The 19,311-nt window shown below is 39.5% G+C and overlaps 1 long non-coding RNA gene across 1 annotated transcript in view; it reads left to right on the top strand.

Annotated features, from left to right (window-relative positions):
- The first annotated feature begins 1,105 nt into the window (after positions 1-1,105).
- The window catches only part of LOC143672902 (uncharacterized), a 45,966-nt gene continuing 27,760 nt past the window's right edge, over positions 1,106-19,311 (top strand). The window contains exon 1 of the long non-coding RNA XR_013170094.1: positions 1,106-1,331. This is a non-coding gene — a long non-coding RNA (uncharacterized LOC143672902). The remainder of the gene's footprint in view (positions 1,332-19,311) is intronic.

Below are 19,311 nucleotides of genomic sequence, written 5' to 3' on the forward strand. Positions count from 1 at the left end.
ACAAACTTTGTTCTAAATATAACTTACTATTATCTCTCCAATTCTTGTTCATGAAGGTTTCAGCAGTCTGCTGAGATTTAGAAGTACTGAAATTACAGCTGGCTGCCAGTGCAGAAGGCAGTTTTGAAGTATCATATCAACAGATATTTAAGAAACTGTTGATTCCCCTGTAAACCCCCATTATGCCCACAAAACTAGCTTCATTGGTATCTTTGTTCACAGACACATGGAGTTGAAGAGCCCAAACAGTTTATGTCTAAGCCATTCTGTGTTGGGTTTGAACATTTCCCAAGAATACCAATTTATCTAATAGATTGATTTCAAAAGGAAATTGACTACTATTCTCTCCACTGACTTTCTTAATTAGTATCAGCCAATAATAAAATCATACTGAGTAATTAGTGTACAAGCATGCCATAATTTTAACTCTGTCATTGCCTTGTACATTTATGGGTTGAACCATAATTTATCCTGCTTCCAAATACTCATTCTTCATTTCTTGTGTACGCTCCATAGCATTGCTTCAGATAAATCAATGCAGTGATAGAAGATATAGGTGGTACTGTCATTGCCTGTTACCAGTAGGTTTTGGTTTGGGGGAGGTACAGCTCTGTGTTGAGTACATTAGAAGGCCTACCTGGTGAGGGGTGTGACTGTCAGAAGGGTAATAAAAGCCTTTCCCAAAAGAGGGTGTTCTAGTCTCACAATGGAGCAATATGTAAATTTAAAGTCTGCACACAGATATGAAGGAGATTTCATCTATGGCCCCAACCACCCAAATATGGATAACCTTTAATTTATTGTCCTAAATTTGAAGGTACCATTTACAGGTGACACAGAGTATGCAAATCCTAAAGGAAATAGGTAATAACTGAGATTAAAAAAAACTACCTCTAGAGCTCTGTTATATGTTAACTAAGATGATTGCCTTTATTTTCTCCAATGTTTATAAAATCCAGTTGAAAAATCATTTTGGGAAGTGTAATAGTTAAGTTCAGGTGTCAGATTGTCCAGGTGACATTTCCCAGTTCTTCTGCTACTGTGGATTTAACTCATCAGCATGGGAAAGCCATCTTTGATGATTAAATCTGATTGCATTCCAGGAGCATTAACAAATTAGAACAGCATGGCTGATCTGGGGAGGAAATCTCCCCTACCCCCCTGTTGTTATAAATAAACTTTTTTCTTCTTCAGCCTTGTTTGGTGTGACTTCCATTGCCTGGGGGTTTTGATGGACCCAGATTTGGGTATGCCCAATCTACAATTTGGCGCCCAGAACCAGGAACAATGTCTAAACAATGTGCTGCTTGTGGATTACTGGACCCCCCAAGGTAAGAAATTCATGAATCTTTGCTCTGTGACCAACTAAATATTTATTACTTATTGTGATCATTTGTTTGGGGATCAAGGAACACGAGAGCAGCTGGGTGTGGAGGAAAACAGATTTAGTGAGTGAGTGTGGATGCTTGGTACTGAGTGACATGAAATTCCTGCCAAATCTGTAAGCAGAAAACTACATTTGGTTACTTAGTGCTCAGTGATAAATAAATTTATACCAAAACCATTTTTGGGGGTGCAGATCCAGGCATAAAAGAAAAACCATTGAGACATTTTGAAAGGAGACAGCCTTTGGCATAAAAGGAAGGTGATTGAATTTGGTGCCTAACCTTGGACTTCATTTTTGGGGTTATCAAAAACACATAAAAGCCATTGAGAATTGGTCATCTTGGTTTTGACTTTGCTTTATGGTCCTGTTAGATTTTGATATGAGTTGTGTCTTCCTCTGCTTTGTCTTGAAAGTTGTCTATAAGGTCTTAAAATGAGAGAATGGAAAACAACATGAGGGAGAAATCTAAAGGAAAAGAGTAGGTGTCCGCAGCCGTCTCGTTCGGCTTCTGATCCCCGGCCGGCGAAGGGAACAGGAGGGGAGAAAGAGACAGGCGCAGGCAAACCGACTCAAGTGATAAACACGGGTTCGAGGCACGCAACGGTTGTGAGCACAGACCTTTACTGGAGTTAAGCTTGCATTCTCTGTTACAGGTTCCACGCGGGCCTAAGCACCCCGCGGGGAGACAACCTCTGTGCGGCCGTCAGGTACGGCTCCCTGTGGGTCGTCTCCCCCCACCCTGTCCGGGTAACCTCTTATATACTGTGCCCAAACCCAATAGGTTAGTGCCACGTATACAGAGGTGATTGGAAGATAGGGTTGGTGGGCGCGTACGTCATACGCGGAAACAGGATGCGGGCGCCATCTTGACTCACTCGATGGGCGGGGGGAACTCTAGAGCAGGCTGCAGCGCGACCACTAGGCCTGACCCGGGAGGCGGCTCTCCACATCTCCCCCTTTTTTATTATTTTTGGTCCGTAGACCCTTTCTTAGACCCAGTGTCTCCATTGATGAGTGAGCTCCCGTGAGCTTGATTAGCCCACTACTTGTTTTGGTGCTTTGGGGAGTCTGGACTAGGCTTGCTAGGCACCAACCAGAGTGCACTCCTCATATAGAGACCGGAGAGCCCGTGAACTGGAAACCACGTGACTCTCCCTGCAGTGCTTCGCCTCGCAACTGGGCTAAGCGGGGCTCAGGAGAGCGGCAACCAGAGTCGAGGGTGTCACTAGATGTCTCTGTGCAATGGCCGGAGTCTAGTCTGGCCAGGACCGTGACTCTGCCTTAGAGATCATCCTAAGACCAAAATTATGACATCTGGTGCCGCCTTTTATACCCGGGACACAGCCATGGGCCTTGCCGCTGACCTTGCTTTCGAGCGTCCCACCCTGAGTGGCCGGGATGGGTCATACGGTGAAATGGGGGACTGGGCAGCAGGGCGGTCATTGTCAGGAGCACCAGGGGCGAGTGACATAGCCAACATGGTAGTAACACGCAATTGCTGCTGTGTCTGGAACAAGCGTTCTAACAAGCATTTAACAGTGACTAATCCCACTAATAGTCCCACCGCTACGAGAATCCAAGTAGTCAAATTGGGCCAAGAGAACCAAGAGGTGACTCGGTTCCACAGACTTTGTACAGTCTCGCCCAGTTCGGAAAGGTCGAAGGCAACGGGGGTTAACTTGATCTTCCCAAGCACTTTAAGGTCTGATTCCACCTGTTGGGAGAGCGGGGGGTATTAAAACTGGTCCCCCCTTCTAAACAGTCGAAGGGTGACCGGCGTTTTCGTTGCCATCTCGTCAGTCGCCGCCGTCATCAGCAGAGTTGGAGGCCTGATCTGATGGTTCAGGTTGAAGGCTTGTTGGTTTTTTGGGCAACAGCTCCTTGGCCTCCTCGGGCGATGTCACGGTTCTCACCAGTCTTTCCGGAACCCACACTGGTTGACGTCCTGGCTCCTGGGGAAAAACACAAACAGAGCCTCTGGCCCAGCTGAGCACTGGGTCAGGGCCTTGCCATTGTCCTGACAGGACATCCTTCCATCGGACTAGACCTCTATGTGGAGGGAATGATGTGGCCCTTTTTTAACTGATCTGACACTAGAGTGTGTAATGCTGAGAGTTTTTCCTGTGATAATGGCCACTGAGGCACCCACACCGGGGTACTGGTCTTCCATTTTAGTTTTATAGGTGTGGGTGGGAATCTCCCCTCAGTGGCCCCTAGGAAAAACCCAGGCCTCGTCTGTCAGAATTGGAGACAGCTTGTATAGGCCTTGCGCGCCCGTGCAATGAGGCTCCTAAGCCTTTGCTGGGGACATATCCCATTCCTTTTAACAAGCGCTTAGAAGTTGGAGAGCAGCCACTGTAATTACCTGATTCGGCCACCAGAGGGAGCCCGTGGTGAGGGTTTTTGGCGAGATCACCAAAACCATTCACCGGAAGCCGCTGCGCCCCTGCAGCAGGCGCTGGCGGGGCGGAAGGCTGCGTGGGTGAGACAGGGGGCCTCCCCCAATCGATCAGCGGAGGCGCGTCTGCACCCTCGGTCTCATCACCATCTGACTCTGAGTCAGAGCTGTCTGAACTATCGCTTGACTCTGGCGGCTTGCCTTTACGGGAGCCGTCCGCAGACGAAACTGACTGAGTTTCTTGGAGCGCGTGCCGTGCCTGCAGCAGGGCGGAAGATGGACTTAGGCCTGTAGCATTCTCCGCCTCAAGACAAGCACGAACGGTCTCCCATATAGGGACCAGGATCGGGTCCATACAAAGGCCCGTCCGGCGCGCCCGTTCTATGTCATTACCAAGTTTTAACCAAGAAGGCAGACTAAGGCTCCCGGAGTGGGCGAACCAAGGTGCAAAAGCAGCAACATCGTCTAAGAACCGCAGGAGGGAACTCTTCCTAACCGAGATGCCCCGCTGCTTCAAAAGGGTTTTTAAAGGGGGTAATAAAGGTGAACTTCCTGACTGCCCCATGCTTGCAGTCGGCACTGTACTTTAATCACTCGGAGAGCTCTTCCGAGTCCCCGGGGCTACCTGAAAGCCCGCGGGCCTTAACTCTCACGTAATAAGAAGTACTCACCTTCTCGCGGTGATCAGGCGCGGGAAGTCCGCTGCGAGCTCAGGATGCACGTCCTTCTCAGTTCAAGAAGAGACAGTACGGCTCTCCTTGCAGAAGAGGTGTCGAGAGAGGAGGTTCCCCGTACGGGCCACCACTTGTCCGCAGCCGTCTCGTTCGGCTTCTGATCCCCGGCCGGCGAAGGGAACAGGAGGGGAGAAAGAGACAGGCGCAGGCAAACCGACTCGAGTGATAAACACGGGTTCGAGGCACGCAACGGTTGTGAGCACAGACCTTTACTGGAGTTAAGCTTGCATTCTCTGTTACAGGTTCCACGCGGGCCTAAGCACCCCGCGGGGAGACAACCTCTGTGCGGCCGTCAGGTACGGCTCCCTGTGGGTCGTCTCCCCCCACCCTGTCCGGGTAACCTCTTATATACTGTGCCCAAACCCAATAGGTTAGTGCCACGTATACAGAGGTGATTGGAAGATAGGGTTGGTGGGCGCGTACGTCATACGCGGAAACAGGATGCGGGCGCCATCTTGACTCACTCGATGGGCGGGGGGAACTCTAGAGCAGGCTGCAGCGCGACCACTAGGCCTGACCCGGGAGGCGGCTCTCCACAAGTAGGGTGATACTTTAAGTTGTATTCATAAGCATTGGGAGCTATTAAGGTATGAACCAATGATAAAGAAATCCACAAAGTGTTTATGTGGAGTAATTTGGCCTTATATGAATGAGAGGTTGGACACAGGGGACCAAGATATTGATTGATACAATATGTTTATTTTTCAGCTAGATTTATTTTGTAAGAGAATGAATAGATGGGATAAAATTTATATGTGCAGTGTTTGATAACTCTAGCTCAGAAGGAAAAGCTGTAGAAAAACTGTTTCAGCCAAGCCCCTAGTCTTTCCTTAAAATTTGAAGAGCTTATTGCTCCAGAGAAAAGAAATGAGGGATGTAGCACCCACATAAGAAACAGCTTATTGAGATTCCCAGCTCTGAACTGATTAAGGCTTTTGAACTCCATGCACAGAAAAGAGGGGCCAAGATTTCTAGCCCCAGGCTTGTGGTTCACATGGTCTCCTTTGCCCTTCTACTAGAGTCTGCCATTTTCACCCCCCCTTACTTTCCCACCAGAGTCTAAGACTTTAACATTTCTTGGTCCTCCTCTCCTTCTGGCTCCTTGCCAAAAGGCTGAAGGCAAGTCTCTGACGCCTAGGAACACCCATGAAATGACCTTCCACCTCAGATCTGAAGGGATACGCTTTTTAGGTAGGGTGTTTCCCTCTCCAACCAGTGCCAGTTGGGATAGATAATCAGTGTGAAACTAAGGGACATATGTATGTGCAGACTCTATTCTCTCCACGAAATCTATAGTTGAATAAGCTGAGTTACCAGTTATCAAGAGGAACCCAGGAAAAATAAAAATTTTCTTTATTTGCAACACATATTCTTAATTTGACTGATATGCAAACTGTATTTAATGTGATATTAACCTCAGAATAAAGGAGAATTGTAATTGAAAATGCTCATGATTATGCTGATTCTTTAAGTAATAATAAAAGATAAATTTCAGTATACATTCCTGGAGATCTGGCTTTTCCACAAGTAAAACCCAATTTAGAACCCAAATGAATAAGCCAACAGAACAAAATTAGATCACTATAAAACATGCACAGTTGTGAGACTAATAGATGGAGGACTTAAAATAACTGAAGGAAAGTCAAAGAGGTCATCCAAAAATCCAGATGAAGATCTATCAAATTATTAAAATGATTATTTGAGACTTACTTTAAATTTATAATAAAGACCAGAGACCAAATATTTTCCAGAGTGGCCCTAACATTCATTGGAAACTACAAAAGCTAGAGAGGGTTAGGTAAAGCAATATTGGAGTTTATGCAAATTTTCTTTAACATTTTTCATGATTGGGAAACTGCTCATGAAAAACAGTAAAATCAATACATCCTTTATCTTACAAACCTCCAAGTTAATCTTCCAGGAGAAATGCTTTGCAAGAATTTTGGCTACTCTCAAGATCCAAGCTGATGAAAGCACAACAAAAATACATCATGAGAGACAGGGCAGCATAGTGAGGTGTGGAATTTATTTAGTCATGTAGGGCAGCTATCAGATAGTTAGAAACTGTCTGGCACAACTGTTTGGGGAATTTCTGTGACCAGACACACATCATAAACCAATCTGGAAGTGGTGGAATGGGTGGGATCATAACACATAACTGTAAATTACCCAAGCTGTGCAGGCTGGAACCACTCCTCCACTGGCATGACAGATTATCTTGGAGTTGGTTTCCTGAAGAACAAAAGGAGCACTCTCTACTAAGAGCAAGGAAAGTAGCTCAATCAAGCTCCAATTGTGTAATTATCACCATGTTTATATTGCTGGAAGCAAGCTCCAAGCACAGATTAAACAGGGGCATGCAAATAAGGAACTGGGAGATTTCCTCCCAGAAGTGAGGAGGTGGGGCTGATGGGCAAAAGAAGAGGGAAGAATTTTGAGTTGGATAAGTTTGGATTATGGGAAAAGGGCTAGGTCCAAAGATAAAGGGCACTTAGAGCTAGGTGCCAACTCCAGCCCTCGACTGTCAAACATAGGGGACTTCAGTCCAGATCTGAAAAGGAACTTTTCCTGATATTTTTAAAGAAGAGCCCATTAGATAGAGCTATAGCATTCTCTGGCTTTAGCACTATCCAAGGCAAGGGCCAGCAATTGGCAGTTCTCAACCAATAATGCCCACTGGGTCTCAGACATGGTATGTTTGAGAAACATAAATAAAGAAAGGAATTTGACAGGTGAAGCACATAATTTCCTAATGGGTGTATCGTTAAGCAGACTCTACTAGGAGCAAGGTAAGGTAGCTCAGCCAGCCTCCAATTGTGCTTTAATCCTGAAAGAGAGGTGATGGGAAAGACAGAAAAATACATGAGGAATACACTGCAAACACTGAAAAGGGAAATAGACACAAATACCATAATAGTTGGAGACTTCAATTCCCCACTCTCATCAATGGACAGAACATCTAGACAGAGGATCAATAAAGAAATAGAGAATCTGAATATTACTATAAATGAGCTAGACTTAAAAGACATTTATAGGACATTACATCCCACAACAGCAGGATACACCTTTTTCTCAAGTGCTCATGGATCATTCTCAAAGATAGACCATATGCTGGGTCACAAAGCAAGTCTTAACAAATTTAAAAAGATTGAAATCATACACAACACTTTCTCGGACCATAAAGGAATGAAGTTGGAAATCAATAATAGGCGGAATGCCAGAAAATTCACAAATACCTGGAGGCTCAACAACACACTCTTAAACAACGAGTGGGTCAAAGAAGAAATTGCAAGAGAAATTAGTAAATACCTCGAGGCAAATGAAAATGAAAACACAACATATCAAAACTTATGGGATGCAGCAAAGGCAGTGCTAAGAGGGAAATTTATTGCCCTAAATGCCTACATCAGAAAAGAAGAAAAGGCAAAAATGCAGGAATTAACTGTTCACTTGGAAGAACTGGAGAAAGAACAGCAAACTACTCCCAAAGCAAGCAAAAGGAAAGAAATAACAAAGATCAGAGCAGAAATAAATGAAATTGAAAATATGAAAACAGTAGAGAAAATCAATAAGACCAGAAGTTGGTTCTATGAGAAAATCAATAAGATTGATGGGCCCTTATCAAGATTGACAAAAAGAAGAAGAGAGAGGATGCAAATAAATAAGATCAGAAATGGAAGAGGAGACATAACTACTGACCTCACAGAAATAAAGGAGGTAATAACAGGATACTATGAACAACTTTACGCTAATAAATACAACAATTTAGATGAAATGGACGGGTTCCTGGAAAGACATGAACAACCAACTTTGACTCAAGAAGACATAGATGACCTCAACAAACCAATCACAAGTAAAGAAATTGAATTAGTCGTTCAAAAGCTTCCTAAAAAGAAAAGACCAGGACCAGATGGCTTCACATGTGAATTCTACCAAACGTTCCAGAAAGAATTAGTACCAATTCTCCTCAAACTCTTCAGAAAAATCGAAGTGGAGGGAAAACTGCCTAATTCATTCTATGAAGCCAACATCACCCTCATACCAAAACCAGGCAAAGATATTACAAAAAAAGAAAACTACAGACCAATCTCTCTAATGAATACAGATGCAAAAATCCTCAATAAAATTCTAGCAAATCGTATCCAACAACACATTAAAAGAATTATACATCATGACCAAGTAGGATTCATCCCAGGTATGCAAGGATGGTTCAACATAGGAAAATCAATTAATGTAATACACCATATCAACAAATCAAAGCAGAAAAATCACATGATCATCTCAATTGATGCAGAGAAGGCATTTGACAAGATTCAACATCCTTTCCTGTTGAAAACACTTCAAAAGATAGGAATACAAGGGAACTTCCTTAAAATGATAGAGGGAATATATGAAAAACCCACAGCTAATATCATCCTCAATGGGGAAAAATTGAAAACTTTCCCCCTAAGATCAGGAACAAGACAAGGATGTCCACTATCACCACTATTATTCAACATTGTGTTGGAGGTTCTAGCCAGAGCAATTAGACAAGAAAAAGAAATACAAGGCATCAAAATTGGAAAGGAAGAAGTAAAACTATCACTGTTTGCAGACAATATGATACTATACGTCGAAAACCCGGAAAAATCCACAACAAAACTACTAGAGCTAATAAATGAGTATAGCAAAGTAGCCGGTTACAAGATCAACATTCAAAAATCTGTAGCATTTCTATACACTAGTAATGAACAAGCTGAGGGGGAAATCAAGAAATGAATCCCATTTACAATTGCAACTAAAAGAATAAAATACCTAGGAATAAATTTAACTAAAGAGACAAAAAACCTATATAAAGAAAACTACAAAAAACTGCTAAAAGAAATCACAGAAGACCTAAATAGATGGAAGGGCATACCGTGTTCATGGATTGGAAGACTAAATATAGTTAAGATGTCAATCCTACCTAAATTGATTTACAGATTCAATGCAATACCAATCAAAATCCCAACAACTTATTTTTCAGAAATAGAAAAACCAATAAGCAAATTTATGTGGAAGGGCAGGGTGCCCCGAATTGCTAAAAACATCTTGAGGAAAAAAAACGAAGCTGGAGGTTTCACGCTGCCTGACTTTAAGGCATATTATGAAGCCACAGTGGTCAAAACAGCATGGTATTGGCATAAAGATAGATATATCGACCAATGGAATCGAATAGAGTGCTCAGATATAGACCCTCTCATCTATGGACATTTGATCTTTGATAAGGCAGTCAAGCCAACTCACCTGGGACAGAGCAGTCTCTTCAATAAATGGTGCCTAGAGAACTGGATATCCATATGCAAAAGAATGAAAGAAGACCCATCTCTCACACCCTATACAAAAGTTAACTCAAAATGGATCAAAGATCTAAACATTAGGTCTAAGACCATAAAACAGTTAGAGGAAAATGTTGGGAGATATCTTATGGATCTTACAACTGGAGGCGGTTTTATGGACCTTAAACCTAAAGCAAGAGCACTGAAGAAGGAAATAAATAAATGGGAGCTCCTCAAAATTAAACACTTTTGTGCATCAAAGAACTTCATCAAGAAAGTAGAAAGACAGCCTACACAATGGGAGACAATATTTGGAAATGATATATCAGATAAAGGTCTAGTATCCAGAATTTATAAAGAGATTGTTCATCTCAACAACAAAAAGACAGCCAACCCAATTACAAAATGGGAAAAAGACTTGAACAGACACCTATCAGAAGAGGAAATACAAATGGCCAAAAGACACATGAAGAGATGCTCAATGTCCCTGGCCATTAGAGAAATGCAAATCAAAACCACAATGAGATATCATCTCACACCCACCAGAATGGCCATTATCAACAAAACAGAAAAGGACAAGTGCTGGAGAGGATGCGGAGAAAGAGGCACACTTATCCACTGTTGGTGGGAATGTCAAATGGTGCAACCACTGTGGAAGGCAGTTTGGCGGTTCCTCAAAAAGCTGAATATAGAATTGCCATACGACCCAGCAATACCATTGCTGGGAATATACTCAAAGGACTTAGAGGCAAAGACACAAACGGACATTTGCACACCAATGTTTATAGCAGCGTTATTTACAATTGCAAAGAGATGGAAACAGCAGAAATCTCCATCAACAGAAGAGTGGCTAAACAAACTGTGGTATATACATACGATGGAATACTATGCAGCTTTAAGACAGGATAAACTTATGAAGCATGTAATAACATGGATGGACCTAGAGAACATTATGCTGAGTGAGTCTAGCCAAAAACTAAATGACAAATACTGTATGGTCCCACTGATGCGAACAGACATTCGAGAATAAATTTGGAATATGTCCTTGATATCAGAGTCCAGCAGGAGGTAGAAACAGGGTAAGATAATGGCCAACTGGAGTTGAAGGGATACAGACGGTGTAACAGGACTAGATACCAAAACTCAAAAATGGACAGCACAATAATACCTAATTGTAAAGTAATCATGTTAAAACACTGAATGAAGCTGCATCTGAGCTATAGGTTTTTGTTTTGTTTTGTTTTGATTTTACTATTATTACTTTTATTTTTTTCTCTATATTAACATTCTATATCTTTTTCGGTTATGTTGTCAGTTCTTCTAAACCAATGCAAATGTACTAAGACATGATGATCATGCATCTATGTGATGATGTTAAGAATTACTGATTGCATATGTAGAATGGTATGATCTCTAAATGTTGGGTTAATTTCTTTTTTTCCGTTAATTAAAAAAAAAAAGAGAAGGGATAATTGGAGCTGAAGGGATACAGACTGTACAACGGGACTGGATATAAAAACTCAGAAATGGACAGCACAATACTACCCAATTGTAATGCAATTATGTTAAAACACTGAATGAAGCTGCATGTGAGGTATAGGTTTTTTTTTTTCTTTCTATTATTGTTTTAATTCTTATTCTGTTGTCTTTTTATTTCTTTTTCTAAATCGATGCAAATGTACTAAGAAATGATGAATATGCAACCATGTGATGTTATTAAGAATTACTGATTGTACATGTAGATTGGAATGATTTCTAATTGTTTTGTTAATTCTTTTTTTAATTAATAAAAAAATTAAAAAAAAGAGAAATAGAAATAAACAAACACAAAAAAAATGAAATAAAATTAAAAAGAATAAAGATGGGGGCTTTTGGAGTTGGTTGATCTCACAGTACTGGAAAGGGCTTGTGCCCTAAAAAGGGGGACACATAGAGTCAGGTACCATCTCTGGGTCTTGACTGGCTAACTTTGGGGACTGAAGGCAGTCTCTGAACAGGATTTTATCTTTTCCTCATCTTATTTTAAACTATTCTAAGCAGATCAACAGGGAAAGCCTCAGCTATTTTCAATTGGCAGCAGGACAGACAAGGTTAAAGTTAAGAGAGGTCTCAGAGAAAAAGTAATGAGTCAAGTGCAGGAGATAATTTCCCAGAGGGCAAATTGTCTGCCAGAAAAGGGGAACAGGACCCAGATCAAGTGGCAGCCGAGTTTCAGAGAATTCAGTGCAACAGGGCATGGAAAAATGAAACCACTAGAGCCCACATTCTTCCTCAGCCTCTGTCTCAACTATGCCCCTCATAGGGACAGGGGCTGCTGAAAACTAAAGGCAATCCATCATTGCACCAGTGGAAACTGTTGGCTGACAACTGCCACCTGCTGGACAGAATGGGAAAAGCATTCAGTCTAAAGGCTCCACAAGAAAGTCTGACGTTCTGCTGGGTCTCACCCTCAGGGAAACTTGATATTGATTGCACCCTACTCATGAGACCAGATTCTATCTTTTATGGAAAAATCTGATTGGGGTCAATCATATCTAGGGAGACTCACCTCAAAGAACAGTTTTCATAAGCAGGACAATAATCAGAAAAATAATAGCTGAAAAATTCCTATCAGAAGGTATACTAGAAGTCCAGAAAAAGTTGAATGAATGTTAAAGAATAGATAGAGAACAAATCCAACTGACCAGAAAATCCCAGGTGAAAGAGTGAAAATGTCCTTCAGAATAAACAAATCAAAGAAATCAAATGCCAAACATGAGCAGAAAATTGTGAATCATGCTAACAAATAAGAAGATAAAGCCCAACCAATGGGCAATTCAAACCAGATACTGCAGTTCAGACAAATAATTAAAGACATTCAAACAAACATGTAAAATCAAAGCAAAAATCAAATCAATGAGTTGAGAGAAGATATGGCAAAAGAGATGAAGGGCATAAAGAAGACTTGGGTGAACATAAAATAAAATCTGAAAGTTTTTAAAAACATATTACACAATCTATGAAAATGAAATGCAGAGTAGGAGGTATGAAAAACACAATCAAAATCTACAAAAGCAGTTTTCAAGAGTTGGAAGAAATGGTTAGTGAACTAGAGGGCAGAACATCAAAAATCCTAAATGCAAAAGAAGAGATAGGGAAAAGAATGGGAAAAACATTAGCAGTGTCTCACGGGATTGAATGCAAATGAAGCACATGAAGATAAATGTTATGGGTTTCCCAGAAGGAGATGATAAGGGAAATGTGCAGGAAAGAATAATGAAAATGATGAATGACAATTTCTCACCGCATATGGAAGACATAAAATTACAGATATAAGAAGGTGAGCTTACCTCAAATAGAGTAGATCTAAATAGGACTACTCCAAGACACTTACTAATCAGATTGTCAAACGTCAATGACACAGAGATAATTATGAAAGCAGTAAGAGAAAGGCAAACCATTATATACAAGGGGATTTTGATAAAAATATGTGTGAATTTCTCAGGGGAAACCATGGAGGCAAGAAGGCAGTGATAGGATGTATTTAAAATACTGAAAGAGTAAAACTGCCAATAAAGAATCCCATAACTTGTAAAATTGTTCTTTGAAAATGAGTGAGAGTTTAAAATATTTTCAGACCAACACTCCTTGGGAGTATTTGTGAAAAATAAGTTTGCTCTAGAAGCATTTCTAAAGGAAACACTAAAGGCAGATAGGAAATAATGGAAAGAGAGGTTTGGAGAATAGTGTAGAAACAAAGACTATTAGGAAGGATAAAATTTCAGAGAGCAGAAAAAAATAAGATGTGGCATATTAAATGCAAACAACAAAGTAGGAAAAGAAAATATTGTCTTTATAGTCATAATATTAAATTTTAATGATTTAGTTCCTCAATATTGGGAGAATGGTTTAAAAACATGATCCACTTATATACTACCTATAAGACACTGATTTTACACACAAGGACATAAATAATTTGAAAATGAAAGGTTGGAAAAGATATTTCATGCAAACAACAACCAGAAAAGACTGAGGGGGCTATATTAATATCTGAAAAACTAAACTTGAAATTTAAAATAATTTAAAAAGACAAAGAAGGACACTATGTATTAATAAAATGAGCATTTCATCAAGAAGAGAAAACAATGATAAATATTATGCACTGAGCTGGAGTGCACCAAAATACATGAGGCACACACTGATTATACTAAAGATATATACTTTCTTATATGTAAATGAAGACTATTAAGAAAGGTAAAATTTATACAATAATAAGTGGAGACGTCAATACACCACTCATATCAATGTATAGAAAATCCAAACAGAGGATCAATAAGGAAAGTGAGATGTTGAATAGTACAATAAATAAAATAGACTTAACGGAAATTTATAGAACATTACACCCCACAACACCTGGATAGCTAATTTTATCAAGTGCTTATGGATCATTCCCCAAGATTTGCCATGAGTAGAGTCACAAAGCAAGTCTCGATAAATTTAAAAATATTAAAATTATAACACTTTCTCAATTCATAATGGAGTGAAGGTGGAAATCAATAACAGGAGGAAAGCCATAAAATTCACAAATATATGGGAGCTAAATAACACACACCTAACTAGTGGATCAAGGAAGAAATTACAAGAGAAATCAGTATATCTTTTTTTGTAAATGAAAACACAAATTATCAAAATATATGCAATGCACATAGGCAATGTTGAGAGTGAAATTAGTTGACCTAAATGCCTATATTAACAAAAAGAAAAAGAAAAAATTGAGGAATTAACTGTTCACTTGGAAGTACTCCAGAAAGAACATTAAACTCACCCTAAACAAAAAAAGGGGGAAAATAACAAGGATTGGGAAAGAAATAGATGAAATTGAGAATATGAGGACATTAGAGAGAACAAACAAACCAGAATTTGATTCTCAGAAAAAAATTAATAAAAATCAATGGACTTTTAGCTATGGTGGCAAAAACAAAGAGATGATGGAAATAAATAAAATCAGAAATGGAAGAGCAAACAACTTCTGATACAAAGGAAATAAAGGAGATATGTGAGGATACTATGACCACCTATATGCTAGTCAACTAGACAATGTAGAGACTACGTACAAATTGTTAGGAAAGCATGAACAACCAACAGTGATTAAAAAAGAAATAGAAGACAACAAATGTATCACAAGAGATTGAATCAGTCATCAAAAAGCTCTCAAAAAATCAAGACTGAGGACCAGATGGCTTCATACATGCAGTTTACAAAGCTTTCAGGAATGAATTACTACCTGAGATTATTCAGAAAATTTGAAGAGGCTTGAAAGCTGCCTAACTCAACCAATAAATCCAACATCATTCTAATACCAATGCCAGATAATGATACTACAAGAAAATAAAATTACAGTTGATTCTATTTAATGAATATTGATGCAAAAATCCTAAACAAAAAACTCACAACTTGAGTCCAACGGTACATTTAAAGAATTATACTTCATGACTAAGTGAGATTTATTCCAGGTATTCAAGGCTGGTTCAACACAAGAAAATCAACTAATGTAATACACCACATCAATATATCAAGGCAGAAAAACCATATGTCATATCTTTATTGATGCATAAAATGAATTTACACAGCTCAACATCCTTTCTTGAAGAAAATAATTCAAAGGACAGGAATAGAAGGAAAATTCCTCAACATGACAAAAGGAATATATGAAAATCTTACAGCTAACTTCATATTCAAAGGGGAAAGACTGAAAATTTTCCCTCTAAAATACAGAAGAAAACAAGGATGCCCACTGTCACAATGCTGTTCAACATTGTGCTGGAAGTTCTGGATAGAGACATTATGCAAGAAAAAGAAATAAAAGACATCCAAATTTGAAGGGAAGAATTAAAACTTTCAGTATTTGTGGACGACCTAATATTGTATGTGGATAATCCTGAGAAACATCTGACAAAGTTACTAAAGCTATTAAATGAGTAAAGCAAATTGATGGTACATAATATATACCAAATATACAAAAATCATTAATGTTTCTATACACTGGTAATGAGCAATGTAAGGGGAAATAAGGGAAAAAATCTACACAATAACAAGGAAAAGAATCAAATATTTGGGAATAAATTTAACCAAGGCCGCAAATAGCTATGCAGAGATAACTATAAGAAATGGATCAGAGAAATCATATAAGACCTAAATAAATAGAAGCACATACCATCTTTGTGAATTGGAAGACTAAATTTAGTTAAGATGCCAATTCTATGCAAACTATTTTATAGATTCAATTAAAATCCCAACAACTTAATTTAGATTAGTGAAAAATGAAGTTAAATGAAACAATGTAAAGTTTGAAAGGTTGAGCAATTTCAAATAGGTTGTATAGTCATTCTGAAGGTTGATAACAAATCTTCAAACCTCTGTTTCATGAGAACCTTCTGAAATTCTTTTCTCATGTCCTTGTCTTAAATCCCTATAAGTCCTTGATCTCCCCTGTCCCTTTTATGGAGTTCTACTTTCCACTTCCAAACCCAGTGCCAATGAGAAGAATCCTCTCCTGTTTGTAAGTCCCAATGAAATTCATGTCTAAGTCCATGTCTGATATGTCCTTTGGTGTTTGGACTACCCCCACTGATGCCCTCATAGAGCTGGTTTGGAAATTTGGCTAACCAGCCAGGAGAATAGTCATAAGCTATAGAAGCTATTAGTCATGAGAAGGGAAAATCCATGATAGAAATAACAGATTGGCATTCTTCGTCTATTTGCAGAGGGTAAGCTGCACTCCTAGACTAAGACTGACTGCCCTGAAAATATGGGGATGCCATGAGAACTCTGATGGGATTGCTAACTGTATTGCAACAGATAGCAGAACAATTAAAATTGAGTAAGATGAAAGGAGACAGTCAAATAGTGATGGCCATAGCATAGCCCAAGCGAGGAACCCTGCAAATGGCTACCAATGTAGAACAAGTTGTAAAAACCACTGCACAATTCAGAAGAGATTTGGGAAGAAAATGTGCTGGTTTGGAAGGATTATCTACCCTAATAAAGCCATATTTTAATCCTGATCCCATCTGTGGAGGCAGCCATTTCTTCTAATCCTTAATCATCACTACAGGTTGGAAACATTATTAAATTATCTCCACAGAGATGACTCAACCAATTGTGGTATTAAACCTTGATTGATTGGTGATGTGACTCCATCCATTTCAGGTGTGTCTTGGTTAGTTTACTGGTGTACTTTAAAAGTGGAAACATTTTTAGGGATGCTGCAAGAGAGCCAGGAGAAACATAAGAGCTCAGCCACATAGACTGCTTTGGAGATGAAGAAGGAATATGCCATGGGGGAGATGGGACAGAAAGCTAGCAGATACCACCATTTTCATCATGTGCTTTTCAGTTGACAGAGAAACCCTGAACTTCATCAGCCTTTCTTGAGTGAAGGTAACTTCTTGTTGGTGCCTTAATTTGGACATTTTTTCAGACTTGCTTTAATTGAGTTTGAAAACTCAATTAAACTTGCAACTTAATCAATCACACTTCCCCTTTTAAAAAGTTGTTCTGTTTCTGATATATCACATTCTGGAAGTCAGTACACTAGAACACAAGGATAAAGTAACATCACAGTTGTATGCAGAAGTTCCAAAAGTTAATCACCTTATTCTAGGTTAATGTTTCCTTTAATATTCCCTTAGATATGGCCAGTCAAACTGATTTCACCTTCACCTGGAAAGGAGAATAAAAGACATTCACTGAGCTCCCACAAGCCCTACCATCCATAGTCTACCAGAAAAGAATTTGGCTAAGTGGAGAGGACAATTTCACTGTATTTATGATGTTATGTTAGCCAGTAATTCTTCCAGAAAAAAATAATCCTCAGGCCCATTGTAATCTCTTATTGAGAGTCAGTTATGGACACTTAATCATGACAAACTATAATGCCTTTGTTTGAAAAGGAAGCAAACCTAGGTGTTGTATAAGACTGGACAAGACAAAATTTATTCTTCAGTAATTGGTAAGATACAATGTTTTCCTATAACACATATACCAAAAAAAACTAATGGCTATTTTTTGAGTTGTAGGCTATTGGAAACCTTCTTTTCCACACTTAGCATAAATGTTAAAACATTGTATATGCAAATTAGAAAAGTTTGTGCTTGGAAATGGAAGGACCTCCACCAGGCTTATTTTGAAAAATCAAAGAGGGTAATAGTGCAGGCACAAGCACAGAGAGGTATATATACAGACCCACCTGTGAATTGGATGTAGCAGCACTAATATTTGCTTCGGGTGGGGTCTAAGTTAGAAAAAACATTCTAAATGTATGTCCCTTGGTTTTTGGTCAACAAGAGGGCAGACTCCTACATAGACAGCTATGGCAGTATAACCTATTACTGACAGTACAGGTTGGGAGACTGATGCTATGCCAAGCAGTCAGCGGGTTAAATTAGGAACTGTATGGAGAGTAATAGTGTATGAACAGAAAACACCCTAAATATCTGTACCTACTACCAAATTATTTACAAAGGCCTTATGACTTGCATGACAACCTAGAAGCAGGAACAATGGGTGGTCATAATTCACATTTCTGGAGACAATAATGGTGAAAATCCATATGGGATACCTGCAAATGACAAAATTTCTAGCATCCGATCATCTGTTACCATTCAGTGGACATTGCTAGAAAGTTCCACTTGTGTGCCTTGCATCTGCCACACAAGCCTACCTGTAAGGGCAGGTCTGGATCTATTCCTCTAAGTGCTTATGCTTGTGATAGTCTCCTGTTTGCCTTTTCAAAACAGGCTGCTGAAGGTCCTCCCATTTCCAAGTAATTTGTATGGTCAATTTATTTGAAAACTATAATTACATGTAACATTGAAAAGGGAGTGAGGACTTGTTGGCATTGAACAGTTTAGTGTGATGCCCCAACATATGCCAGAGTAATCTGGGCAGAAAATTAAAAAAAAATTACTTAGTCCTTTTGACAGACTGAAGAAAAGTGTGGAACTATTAATCTTCCTCACCTGGGGAATTCCTGGTATGCACACACATTGGGACAAATTTCTAAATCTTGGGATTTAACCTTATGAAACTTATTCCTGCAAAGGATCAGCTAAGCCTTCTTATCATTACACCTAAAAGTCACCCTAAGAGAACATCTTTTGTTCCTCATTTGCTGGCTATCTCTCTAAGTCAACTCTACAGGTAAACTCACTGCCCTTCCCCTAGTGTGGAGCATTACACTCAGGGTGTAAATCTCCCTGGCAACATAAGACATGACTCCCTTGGATGGGTCTGGACATAACATCATGGTATTGGGAAACACCACTTGACAAAAATGGGGAAGAAAAATGATAGAAAAAGTTTCAGTGGCTGAGACATTTCAAACATATTTGAGAGGTAGTTCTGGAGGTTATTCTTAAGCTTCATATAAATATACCATTTTAGTTTTTAGCATATTGGAATAGCTAGAAGGAAACACTGGAAAATGTTGAAATATAATCCAATAGCTTTAATTTT

Source organism: Tamandua tetradactyla, assembly GCF_023851605.1.
Source record: "Tamandua tetradactyla isolate mTamTet1 chromosome 22 unlocalized genomic scaffold, mTamTet1.pri SUPER_22_unloc_1, whole genome shotgun sequence".
In the NCBI taxonomy this organism is placed as follows: Eukaryota; Metazoa; Chordata; class Mammalia; order Pilosa; family Myrmecophagidae; genus Tamandua; species Tamandua tetradactyla.